This window comes from Rhipicephalus sanguineus, chromosome 4 (genome assembly GCF_013339695.2).
Source record: "Rhipicephalus sanguineus isolate Rsan-2018 chromosome 4, BIME_Rsan_1.4, whole genome shotgun sequence".
Taxonomy (NCBI): domain Eukaryota; kingdom Metazoa; phylum Arthropoda; class Arachnida; order Ixodida; family Ixodidae; genus Rhipicephalus; species Rhipicephalus sanguineus.
The window spans coordinates 6,218,999-6,233,002 of record NC_051179.1 but is presented as its reverse complement, the minus strand read 5'-3'; the positions used below and the strand labels follow the sequence as shown (position 1 = coordinate 6,233,002).

General features: G+C 49.1%; 1 protein-coding gene across 1 annotated transcript in view; it reads right to left on the bottom strand.

Moving 5' to 3' along the window:
* Positions 1-13,706, bottom strand: part of LOC119389326 (neprilysin-1) — a 206,751-nt gene extending 193,045 nt beyond the window's left edge. Inside the window, exon 1 of the mRNA XM_049415052.1 lies at positions 13,616-13,706. The gene's annotated coding sequence lies outside the window, so the exon portion shown is untranslated. The remainder of the gene's footprint in view (positions 1-13,615) is intronic.
* Between the last annotated feature and the right edge of the window lie 298 nt (positions 13,707-14,004).

The following is a 14,004-nucleotide window of genomic DNA, read 5'->3' as shown; positions in this document are numbered from 1 at the left end:
ACCCCTTTTTTATTTTCTTGCCCCTTTGATTACTACAATAGAGCATATGCCACGGCAAATATAAGAATGGAACACATCGTGGGACGAGCTCTCATTTCACTCCAGCCGCAACCAAAAATATTTCTCAGATACGTCTAAACGACTGTTTTTCGACCGTCAAGAGATCCTACGTCATAATTTTTCTCTCTCATATAAATTTCATTGAACGAGAATTCAATTCGCCCTTAAAACATAAGACTCTCGGCCGTGTTTGGATGTTCCCGTAGCCTGAAAATAAAACTCTGCAAAAACACCTACACAAGTCGATATCTTCGGTTTTCTTCCGACCCCCCCCCCCAAAAAAAAGCGGAATATATTAGTCTTAGACATTAATACTGTAGCGGTGAAAGAGCGAGGCATTCACCAGTGGGTTCATCTCTTGGTGAAAAGGCGCGAGCGCTGATCGCGAGCTGTGGTTGCGGATCCTGCTTGTTTCTCGCTGGACCTGCGGTCTGCCTGCTACCAGACGTCGTCAATAAACCCTCTTGCAAAGTGGTGGAGGAGCTGGGTAGTTAAATCTGGAACTTCGAAGCCGGAAGCTGCCCACTGCGCCGACAATGCCTGATCAGACCACCGAGCAAGGCACCGCCCAACAAGGCACGGCCCAGTCGCCGCTGGTCATCGTGCCTACCACCCTGCGCCAACGCGATCCTCCCTTCTTCAACGGCACCGAGGACCAAGACGTGGAAGATTGGCTGCTGTTATTTGAAAAGGTGAGCGCCGCCAACAAGTGGGACGACCCCTCGAAATTGGAGTATGTCCCATTCTATCTCAAAGACGTCGCCAGCCTGTGGTTCCACAATCACAATTCGGAATTTTCCACGTGGGCCGCTTTCAAGACCATCTTGGCAGCTGTGTTTGGTCGTCCCGCAGTACGCAAGCTCCGCGCCGAGCAGCGCCTACGCGGACGTGCGCAAAAGCAGGGCGAAAACTTCACTAGCTACATCGAAGATGTCATCGATCTATGCAAGCGCCTGAACCCTGAGATGACTGAACAAGACAAGATCCGACATATATTGAAAGGCATCGACGATGATGCTTTTCAAATGTTGCTGGCGAAGGACCCACGTACCGTGTCCGAGCTTGTGACCTTGTGCCAGAGCTTCGAAGAACTTCGTAAGCAACGTGTCTCAGTTCGGAGGTCTATGACATCAGACGACTCCCTCGCCGCCTTGACCGTCGGTGGTGATAACACCCTGTTGGCGCAGATAAAAGAATATGTACGCGAAGAAGTGGCTCGACAGCTCTCGTGCCTGTCGTATTTGCCGACCACCGAAGTGCCCACGAACTGCCTGTCGCCGACTATCAGACAGGCTATTCAAGAGCAGGTCTCCGAGGCGTTGCCGTTGCCGTCCGCCTCTCCACCGACACCTGTCGCCGCACCACTGACTTATGCAGCTGCCGCAGCAAGGCCGCCGCGTCGTCTGCCAGTATCGCCCCCACAACCTGTGCAACCGTCCACCATGCCATTTTCTGCTACACCGCAGCACTACGGAAATCCCTGGCGCACTGCTGACAACCGGCCCATCTGCTACGCTTGCGGGATTCCAGGTCACGTTGCACGCCTATGTCGTCGGCGTTTCGCGGTGAACCCGGAGGCACCAAGATATCACGACTACTCGTTTCGGCCGCCATACCGCGCGCCTCACACGCCACCTGACGTTTACGAACGCGACGTGCAAGCTGCTCCCGATACCCAAACCTTTGCTTCTCGACGCTCTGCTTCCCCTTCACCACGTCGTCGTTCTGTGTCCCCTATGCGTCGACGACCCACCCCCACTGAGACGGAAAACTGACTGCCGCAGCTCCGGAGGCACGAGCTGCGTCATCGTCTATTCGTGTAAGTCCTCGCCTGTCCCCCGCCAATCTTATTGATGTAACTGTCGAAGGTGTACGAGCACTTGCGCTCATCGATACTGGTGCCGCAATATCCGTGATCAGTCAAAGACTCTGCCGCTCTATTCGTAAAGTAACGACGCTTTCTCCCGTGGTTTCCCTCAGCACTGCGAGCGCACAAAAAATTGAGCCCGTTGCGGCGTGTACAGCCAGAGTGGTAATTCGGGACGTGTTGTACACCATTGAATTTCTCGTGCTGGCTTCATGTTCCCACGATATCATTCTAGGATGGGATTTCTTATCACGCCATCACGCCGTTGTCGACTGCGCTCGAGCCGAAGTGGAACTATCTGCGTTTCGTGAAGCGCCTTCTGTCGATGTGACCGTATCTACTGTGACCAACCTTGTCGTCGCGACGGACATTGACCTCCCTCCTTTCAGCGCCGTATTTGTTCCTGCCTACTGCGCTTCCCTTTCTGACGTTACTGTTTTGTTCACGCCATCTGACATCTTCGGTAGCCGCCACCACACGTCGCTGCCATTCGCCGTTCTGGCGCTTCGTCAAGACACCACCGGGATATTTATTTCTAATCCCAACTCGTGTCCTCTCAATTTGCGCCGCAACGAGACGCTCGGCCACATTCAGCCTATCGATGAAGGCGTTATCGTGCCTCTTGATTTCTACGACACCAAGTTGAATCCGGAGCTGAACGCGTTGGTTCCTCACCTTGCGTCGGACAGCGTGTCCTCAGATGCATTTCACCGTTCCATCGACAGCCATCTCGCTCCGGCTCAACGAGACCAGCTTCTTGCCCTGCTGCATGAGTTCAGACGTTCGTTTGACTTCCCCCAAGCGGCGCTAGGTCGAACAAACACCGTTGTTCACACAATTGACACCGGGGACAATACTCCTTTGCGCCAGCGCCCCTATCGTGTGTCATCAGCGGAGCGTCGTGTCATTACAGAGCAAGTTGACGACATGCTACAGCGCGGAGTCATCAAGTCTTCTTGTAGTCCTTGGTCTTCCCCAGTTGTACTCGTCAAGAAGAAAGATGGTTCCATCCGATTCTGCGTGGACTACAGGCGCCTGAACAAAATTACGAGGAAAGATGTTTACCCTCTTCCCCGCATAGACGACGCCCTCGATTGTCTCCAAGGTGCCGAATTCTTTTCTTCGCTAGACCTGCGTTCGGGTTATTGGCAGGTCCCAATGGCCGAGTCTGATCGCCCGAAAACAGCGTTCGTCACACCGGATGGCCTCTACGAATTTACAGTAATGCCTTTCGGACTTTGTAATGCGCCCGCAACGTTCGAGCGAATGATGGACAGCATTTTACGCGGTCTTAAATGGAAGATATGCTTGTGCTATCTTGACGACGTTGTCGTTTTTTCACCCGATTTCACCTCGCATCTCACTCGTCTGCGCAAGATTCTCCAGTGCCTTACCAACGCAAGCCTTCAGCTTAACCTGAAGAAATGCCATTTCGGGGCTCGGCAACTCACCATACTTGGTCATGTCGTTTCAAAAGACGGCATCCTCCCCGACCCTGACAAACTTCGCGCTGTTGCTGAATTTCCCAAGCCGACTACAGTTAAAGAACTACGGAGCTTCGTGGGCCTGTGCTCATATTTTCGTCGCTTTGTCCGGAACTTCGCTTCCATCATCGCCCCGCTCACCAAACTCCTTGCTGGCCCGGCGGATCTTTCGAATTGGACACAAGCCTGTGACGAATCCTTCACTACTCTGCGCCAACTACTTACTTCGCCGCCCGTCCTGCGCCATTACGACCCAACTGCGCCAATCGAGGTACACACAGACGCCAGTGGCGTTGGCCTTGGTGCAGTACTCGCGCAACGCAAACCTGGTTTTACGGAGTATGTGGTCGCCTATGCCAGCCGTGCCCTCACTAAGCCGGAAGTCAACTACTCTGTAACCGAAAAGGAGTGCCTCGCGATTGTGTGGGCGTTAAACAAGTTTCGCCCCTATTTGTACGGCCAAACTTTCGACGTGGTGACTGACCATCACGCACTCTGTTGGTTGGCGTCGCTAAAAGATCCTTCTGGTCGGCTTGGACGTTGGGCCCTTCGCTTACAAGAGTTCGACATTCGCGTCGTCTACCGATCGGGGCGAAAGCATTCTGATGCAGATGCTCTCTCACGATCACCCGTGAAATCCGATGAAAAGGAGACCTCAACCACTGACTTCCCCCTCGCCGCTGTTAGCGTCACCGACATGCCATCTGAACAGCGGAAGGACCCTTGGATTGTCTCTCTCTTGAATATGCTCTCCGACTCCTCAACTTCCGGATACTCGCGGGCTCTTCGCCGCCAGGCAACGCATTTTGCAATACGGGATGCCCTACTATACCGTCGCAATTATCAAGTGGCGGGTCGTAAATGGCTGCTCGTCATACCCAGCCATATGCGGTCTGATGTCTGCGCATATTTTCACGCTGAACCGCAACATGCACACGCTGGTGCGCTAAAAACGTATGAGCGGATCCGCCAACGTTACTACTGGCGGGGTATGTACACATTTGTGCGAAAATACATTCGCTCATGTTCCATGTGTCAACAGCGTAAGACATTTCCTCATTCACCCGGTCAACTGCAGCCTCTACCATGTCCTGCACGCCCATTTGACCGTGTTGGGATTGACCTATACGGCCCACTTCCGTGCTCTGTTGCTGGTAATCGATGGGTGATTGTAGCTGCCGACCATCTGACAAGATACGCCGAAACGGCAGCGCTACCTTCGGCTGGTGCTCGTGACGTTGCCACCTTCATCTTGCATCGGTTCGTTCTTCGTCATGGGGCACCACGGGAGCTACTGAGTGACAGAGGTCGCGTGTTTTTGTCTGAAGTTCTACAACAGCTTCTTCACTCATGCCGTACAGTGCACCGCACATCAACGGCCTACCACCCTCAGACGAACGGCCTAACGGAACGTTTCAACCGCACACTGGGAGACATGATTACTATGTATATTGATTCGGACCACTCCAATTGGGATGTCATTCTCCCTTTCGTGACGTACGCATACAATACTGCGACGCAATCCACAACAGGCTTTTCCCCATTCTTTCTTTTGTATGGCCGCGAGCCATGCAGCACCCTTGACACAATACTGCCGTACAATCCCGATGCCTCAGAATTCAGTCCAGTTTCCGAAATGGCCGAATATGCTGAAGAGTGTCGTCAGCTCGCACGCTCATTCACGGCGGATAATCAAGCCCTCCAAAAAGATCGCCATGACCGTGATGTGGCCCCGGACACTTTCCCCGTCGGCTCTCTCGTGTGGCTTCGACTGCCTTTTCACTCTCCTGGCCTGACTCCCAAGTTTGCACCGAAGTATACCGGCCCTTACCGCGTCATCCAGTGCCCCTCTCCTATCACCTATGTGATTGAGCCGGTCCAGCCGTCCACGGACAAGCGCCGTCTTGGTCGTGAGACGGTCCACGTCAGTCGCCTCAAGCCCTGCTACGACCCTCCTGTCCTCTCGTCACCTTGAGTCGCCAGGATGGCTCCTCTTCATCGCCGGGGTATTGTAGCGGTGAAAGAGCGAGGCATTCACCAGTGGGTTCATCTCTTGGTGAAAAGGCGCGAGCGCTGATCGCGAGCTGTGGTTGCGGATCCTGCTTGTTTCTCGCTGGACCTGCGGTCTGCCTGCTACCAGACGTCGTCAATAAACCCTCTTGCAATACGAAGAGCCGGAACATACTGCAGCGCACAACGTGAAAAAACAAAAGAAAAACAGATGATATATTCAAGAAACTCACCAAGAACAGCTACGGCAAGTCATCTATTCAGAAAGCAGTTCACTTCCAAAAACACGACGCAAGCTGATAAATCCAGCAAACCCCCCCCCCCCTTTTCCAATCAACACCACCACGGAAATGCATCAGTCTCTACTATCCGAGTAGTGATCGAAACCATCGCTCCCAATGACCGGCCGCCGAAAGAGAAAATTCAAGACACCAGCTGAACCGAGAACCTGAAAGAAAGGCGGGAACCAATTTTGCAAGAGATCGCTACTCATAGCCGAAGATTCCGAGGACGCGGACCGCCGAATCAATTTTCCTGAAACAACAGTTTTCGCAGTTGAAACCAACTACCGGAAATGAATCCTGACATATGTTAACGACCCAAACAACGTGAACCGCGCTCAATGCAACCTACCCCTTGTGTACAGCACACAAAAAAAAAGAAAGAAAAAAAGAGAGAGAGAGGCATCTGCGTACCCACTTCGACGCGTCCGTCTAAAAAGCTCCCCACCCCCTTCACTGTTCAACTCATGCCTTCCGGTCAAGCCCTTGCACTGCTCTGTTCTTTTGCCGACAAGCACCGCCGCCGCCTGAAACACCGTTCCATGCCCGCCGAACAAGAAAAGAAGCCCTATTCATGTGTTTCCCTTCCTCAAACTCCGAAGAGGGAACCGTATGGTTTCGGGACAATGCTCACTCAAATTTTAAAGATAAGAAGGCGTCGGCGGCATCTGATCCATCCGCCAAGCTTCGACGCACGTGTTTTCTATTTTCTTCGGGGCTGCTGGTGAATGGTACCGTCTGCCGCTTAATGGCTGCAACGGAGTTGTCGCGCATTTTTTTTTTTCTGAACCTCGTTGACAGCGGACGAACGAGACGTGTTAGTGCGGTGAGAAGAAAGGCCACCTCGCAAGCGGCTCGTTCATCAAAGCGACCGCGAACCCACGGAGGCTGCGTAGCACGAGCACACGACGAGTTTAAGCACATTGAGTGGTTCCTGCATTTCTGAGCAACACTTGGAGCAACTAGTGTGTGCGTCGCCAGCCATTGTCGCAGCATCGCACGCACACAGTGACTCTAAGCATGCCCACGGCTGGTCTGGAGGCGCGCGCCGGCCGTGGCATGCCATGCGGAGTCTGGCCGTCACAAAGATGGGAGGAGCAAGAAGCCGTGGCAGAAGTAAATGTTTTTAACGACGTCTGCTAAGAAAAAAAGAACCTTGGGAAAGTGCGGAAGGTCTGTTGGGGCGTCACGTTTTCTTTTTCTCAGTAAACGTCTCTCGCCCTCTCTTTTTACCACTTCTTTTTTGCATGTACATCGGACGGAAACTACAAAGTTTGATGTGCACACATGCGTGCACGTTCAGTTTGCTTGCTAGAACTTGTTGCTGTGTTTGCTGCGTGAATCTGAAGCCTCTCACCTACTACCCAAAAAGGATTTCGTGTTCATATTCAAGCGACGCAGCAACAACACCGGAATGCCCGATTACGTCCATAGAGGAACCGGTAACTCAGCAGATATCGTCGTCTCATGCGTCCATTAACCAATTTTTACTAAGGATGGTTCAGCCGCCGAACCTATATGCGCCGGAGTGACCTGGGAATCTACGCTGGAAAGTCAGTAAGTGCGGCTCTAATGCAGTTTATCCGTGAGCTGAGAATTGTACTGTACGTGTGCTGCATTGAACTGTACATGCTATTTATAATGAATACTATGCAGTTTATAAGTAATATTTATGGTGCGCTTTGAAATTTATTGTTTGATGAGACTCCAAGGAAGCGTAGGAAATTATCAGCTGCAGCGTTTTTTAAGAGTTAAAGTTGCCATGCATGCGGGCTTGTTCGTATGGCATTTTCTTATTACACTGGTAGTGCAAATACATGGGACACAAGAAACGCACACGAAAACACACACACGGCGCTGGGTGTCTTCATGTGCCTTTCTTGCGTCCTGTTTGTATGCGCTACCTACCATAGTAATAAAGTTTTAACCGCCAGCCAGCCGACATGTCGGTTCAATTTGTAGTTTATTTTCTACGTGCACTGCTCCACTGAACGGTTTTTTGGCCTTGTCAAGTTATTTCAAGACCTTTCTGTAAAACGCTGAATAATCATCATCATAATTCATGTTATTATTATTATTATTATTATTGTTATTATTATTATTATTATTATTATTATTATTATTATTATTATTATTATTATTATTATTATTATTGTTATTTGGTATTTTATTTGTTGTCGCATTACTCCAGCTGAAGCAAGGAAATGTCATATTATGCAATGTGCTAGCCCCCCCCCCCCCGCACTCCTGTAATCTTGTCAGAAGTTCAACCCCCCCCCCCCCCCTGAGAGAAATCCTGAGTGCGCTAATGCCCTGGCGCTTCTCACGCACGCCTCACTTACTCAGCACGGATCCTGACGTGCTCCTCCGCCATGCATGTAGTTCGGCAGGCTCTGCGGCCACTGCGGCGCCAACGCGCGCTTACTCCGAACAAAAAGGTAGAGCGATAACGCTGCGCGGGTTATTTCAAATGTGTGTGCAGAAATACAATAGCTTTTGCGAATTCGACGCTTAGGCTGATCGTCATGTTGACCATGGCCGATGGCTTTGTTCGCTGTTTAGTTAGTGACCAAATGGGCATGTTTCCCCTCTCTGCCTCGCATCACTATTTTTCATTCTGTTACAAGCATTTTACTTCGGCGCAACTCCCAAAACTTCTAATGCTTGACGATGAGGAAAAAATAACGGTTTGAGTCCTTTTTTTGTCCCCTTCGGCGCGAGTTCACATTTCGGGCTTGGGTGGTAAAAAGGCATGTCAGTTGCTAAAAATTACCATTCTGGCTAAGTTGTGTTTACAGTATAGCTTGCAAAAACACGCCCTCCGAGATCTGTATCTTCTCTTCTTAATTTATTCTATTCATTCTTTCCGTTTTTCTGCGAGTGGGTTCACGTAATGTTCCGGATGTGGCGAGAGTATTAGGGAGAAAAGAGAAAAGGAGAGCAGAGAGACGATCTGAGTAAATGAAAGCAATCGAAAAGGAAGGAAGAAACCGCGCGCCTGCGTTTCCGGGATGTCCCGTGGAGTTTTTTACGGCAGCAGGGTGCGACACCGTAATCGCTCGACGCCGTAGTTGTAAGAAAACTGAGCGCTACAAGCTATAACAACACAAGTAGATTAGCCAATGCAGGTGAGTTTACTGTATAATTTTACACAAAACATTTTATTGAAAACGGCCCATGATATCACAAACAAGAGCAAAAATATATAATGCCAAACACTTATGCTATAATAAGAACAGTGCAAGGCAAAATAATTAAAAGTACGCCAGAACTGAAGCGACAGATCCAGAGTGCACTGTGCAACATACAGCCGAAAAATGTTCAACAGCAACACAAGAGAATGCAGTTGACGTAACTCAGCAGATGCAATCATCCAGACAACAATATAAAAAGGCTTGAATGCAGCCACCACTGAGCATGCAGCGCACTTCACACGCAAGAGTAAAATGTGTCGAAGAGCTCCCGTGAGAAGAAAAGAAGTCTATATCAAGAGAGATTGAAAGCCTAAGAAAGAAATTAAAGGATGAAATTAAAGGATCACGGATGAGTCTGAATGAAGAGCGTGCATGAATTAAATCTAAGTGGACAGACTTTTGGGCTACTTGGTTCGTTACGTTCATTGAAGCTATAGCGCTGATAAGACAGGGACCACAGAAAGAGGACAGGACGTGCGCTACTCACAACTGAATCTTTATTTCGGAAACATGTTGTACTTACACAACAATGAAAAGACAGCAATCACCACAAAACCGTATCACAAGCGCAAGCCTGCATCATCCAGATACGCGATTTCCTTAGCACTGAGAGCAATCGAGGGCGCACTGACGGAATTGGGATCTTCTCTAGCAATCAACCACGACTCGACAATTTCTCGCGTATCTTTATCAAAGTTCCTATGCAGAACTACGCACTAATTGAACACAGGTCGGCAGCCGTAGTCATTACAATGCACTGATACATGCCCGTCGCGGTAACAGTTAAGCTTCTGTTTGTGCTCTCTGAGCCTATCATTCAGGCATCTGCCCGATATATACCCGATATATACCTTGCCGCACGAAAACGGAAATCTATAAACAACACTTTGAGCACAGGCCACGAAAGGGCACTGGTGCTCCTTCACGCATACTCGGCGTTTCTTGTGGAAGGCGTCAGGACCCTTACAAAGGCTCACTAATTTCTGTGGAGCTGAAAACACCACATTTACTTCCGCTTTGCTGGCCATCTTCTTAAGGTTGTGGGATAGCCCATGCATATATGGCACAGAAACGAACTTCTGCCTGTCTTGATTGCGCCTGCTCGAGCTTGCCGGTTCTTTTAACTTCCTTAACACCTTCTCTGCCACTGACAGGAGCACGTGAGCAGGATAGCCTGCATCCAGCAGCCGCTCTTCTTGTCTGCAGAAGCTGAACTGCATTCGGTGAGGGCAAGACTTGCGAAATGCATTAACGAAACAGAGGTTAGCAATAGCGCGCTTCACTAATTTTGAATGTGCTGAAGTGTGCGGAAGTAGCTTTTTATTCTCGCGAGGGTGATATTCCCAACAACAATGGCTGCTGGTCAAAGTTAGTTGAATGTCTAAAAACTGTATGACATTATCGACAGGAAGTTCATGCCTGATAACTAGCTCGCCAAGGCACTCGCGAAACATGGAAATCATCATCAATCACATCAAGCTCGAGCAGGCGCAATCAAGACAGGCGGAAGTTCGTTTCTGTACCATATATGCATAGGCTATCCCACAACCTTAAAGGGGAACTCCGGTGCATTTTCGGCCATATTGAGATAATGCCGTTTTCAAATAGTATAAACAGTCCTGTAACAGTAAGGGTGGTTCATTTTGCTGAAAGACTCGTCAATAATTTTAAATAAGCAATAAACGAGGAGTCGAAACCGAAACAGGGAGCTGAGCTGCTCCGTGCTGGGTATGCGATGACGTCACGAAGGGCCGCCACGGCTGGCCAGGGTGTAAACATAGCACACGTGCTTCCTCTATCGCGCGAAAAGCAAGCTGGCGATGTCAACGACGCGGAATCAAGCTGTGCCAGCCCGTCTCAACTTACCAGTGAAGAGTTCAGCGATGATTGCAGCTACTATATGAGCGCGGAAGCATCGCCTTTTGATTTCGACCTGCCGGCGCGTGAAGTAGCTGACGTGCCCCGCATCGATCTCCTCGTTGCTCAATATGGCGCGTCTTTACTGTAAAACCCGATGTCAACGACGACTAAGACGCTAGCAGCTAACAAAACCGAACAACTTTACTCGCGTCGTCGCCGCCTCGTAGAAGAAAGCGCGCGCTGCAACTGCTGCAACCGTCTGTTGAGCGAGGCGGGGTTCGAAAAGTGTAGGCACGTTACGTCACACGCACAGGGTGGTCCGCGTTAACAGGCGTGATTCCGGAATTGGCTGCCAATTTTAAAATTCGTTTTCTAAAAAACTGAACGACTTACGGTTGTATAATTTGGCACATATCATCAGGGTACCGAGGAGAACATATGTTTAAAGTTTAATTTAAAGTTTAATATGTTTAAAGTTTAAAGTAGATGTAGTGTTTTCAGCTCCACAGGAATTAGTGAGCCTTTGTAAGGGTTCTGACACCTTCCACAAGAAACGCCGAGGATGCGCGAAGAAGCACCAGTGCCCTTTCGTGGCCTGTGCTCAAAGTGTTGTTTATAGATTTCCGTTTTCGTGCGGCAAGGTATATATCGGGTATATATCGGGCAGATGCCTGAATGATAGGCTCAGAGAGCACAAACAGAAGCTTAACTGTTACCGCGACGGGCATGTATCAGTGCATTGTAATGACTACGGCTGCCGACCTGTGTTCAATTAGTGCGTAGTTCTGCATAGGAACTTTGATAAAGATACGCGAGAAATTGTCGAGTCGTGGTTGATTGCTAGAGAAGATCCCAATTCCGTCAGTGCGCCCTCGATTGCTCTCAGTGCTAAGGAAATCGCGTATCTGGATGATGCAGGCTTGCGCTTGTGATACGGTTTTGTGGTGATTGCTGTCTTTTCATTGTTGTATAAGTACAACATGTTTCCGAAATAAAGATTCAGTTGTGAGTAGCGCACGTCCTGTCCTCTTTCTGTGGTCCCTGTCTTATCAGCGCTATAGCTTCAATGAGCATGCATGACTGGTGGTGTTTAACACAAAGAACCGTAGCACTGCATGAACGGGAGCACCTTTCCGTAGTTTCCAGAAGGTTTCACTGTATTTCTTTTCTGATTTTTGCCCGTGTTGCGCAAAACCCAGGAGTCTCTGCATTATTACGCATAAAATGTTTCTAATACTTCAAACAAAAGCAGCTTCCATGACATCGCGAAAAATTTCGCGGTTTTGTTGAAACAGAAAATTTTTCTTTTGTGCTACGCGCATATTGCTTATAAAATTACGGATTTTTTTTACAGACGCATGCTCTCTTGGCCCTCTTTTGCCCCTTTCTTTTCTATTATAAGTTCCAGGCCCAAACGCGTGTCTTCTGCCTGGTGATACCGACCAGGTCACGTCTGCGGCGGTGTCTTGCCGACAATGTAACAAGTCCTTTTAAGAAAAGTCACGCTATACCCGCGGAGAGAGTGCCATTTCTGCAACAGCGCAAGGGTCATCCTGCACGATGTCATTGTTGCCAAAGTCAACAGCTTATGCTGAATCTCGGCAATTTCGAAGGGTTTTTTTCCACCAAAAGGCGCTTCCATTTAGTCATTTAAGTAAAAACATTGCGGCTGTTTGTTTTCACGCACGCGTGGCCACGTTTGGCTAGTTTGACCGCCCTTGGCTCAAGTTGGCCACTTTTAGCCTAGTTTTTCCAATTTCTGAGCTATTTTTTGCCTTTCACACCTGGCAATTTTGTCTTTGGATTACGACAGGCGGCGGGGACGGTTCTAAGCCGGCAGCGCGGAAGAGCCAGCGAGGCTCCCTTCGTGTGTCCCTTGCCGTCCACACGGCCTAGCAAGCTTGTTGGGTCGTAGCGTTCAAGAATCGTTGGCTACCATGCCTGGAAAGTCACAGCATCGCTCACATCTACGGCCTGTGACACAGGCAGCTTGCCAGAACTCGCTGAGCCGTCTACGAGCGACGATCCAATCAGGCGTCTCGAGTCGTCGCATTCAGCGAGCGTCCCGAAAGGGAAGAAACGCGTTTGCGGAAGAGGTCCGTTATTCTGTGTTATTTCCTCGCCCGCTTCGGCGCAGCCGAGTGCAGTTGCTGCAGCGAGCGGAAGTGGCAGTTATCTAGGCCTCGCTAGGTAGAGAGTGCTTAGGTAGCCCCTGCGCGTGGTAAAACCCCCCACCCACAATTTAGGATTGTAATGAATCAGCGCACTTAAATAAAAAAGACATGAATCTTTATCGTTCCTGCTTTTGTCAAGATCCTTCATTTGAGGTTAAGAAATTCCTAAACCTTCGTTAATTACGAGCACTTTACGAGTTCAGTGACTGGGTAGTCACCCTTCGGGAAATATTTTATCGCATATCTTGGCACGTTAACTTTTCCACGAGCTCAAGGTTGTTTTTGCGGTATCACTGTGTTTCATTTACTGTTGATAAGCAATACATTCGTTCATGCAAAAAAAGCGATTCTTTCAAATTCGTTATATTCATACGAATGTGCTTTTCACTTTCAATGCAGAAAGGTATAACGCTGAATATTTTACGTTCATGTCTGTGTACACTGCTCATTGTATGACATTTATCTCTAAGCATTGCTAATATTAGGACATGGGAACCAACCGCGTTGTAGCTTTTTTTCTTTCTCCAAAGCACTTTTAAGAATGTGAAATAACCTGAGGGAGCAGCCATCGAAAACAAGTATAGTATAAATTTCAGCGGCATACATACGTAATTTAAGTATAGCGCTTCGCGCATAAACAAATTATTCGCGTTTGGTAAGCGTAAAAACTTGCGTAATAATCAACCTGCAAGGACTTGCTGCCGGAACACGCCGACGTCGACGGTGCGCAGGTCGTAGGCGGCGAAGCACGCTGGCCCGCCGTCCAACCGGGAATGCACTGCACGCACAACAAGACACATCTGAGCTCAGCGCGAAGCACTGCCAATGCGAGAAAGCTACGCCTCGTGCATCCAAATCCCCGTTCTCCTTTTCTTTCCCATTCTCCAGGTAAGCTGCATCATAATAACCAAGGTTGCAAAAAATGAACCTGTTCACCGACATTTCACTTTTACGCTCTATGATCGACTCATAAGAAGCCGTTATGACTTCGGGCACGTATTTAATATTATACGCTTAAAAACAAGGCGGAAATATCGTGAATAATCATTCTCGCATAATATAAAAGGCACTTCT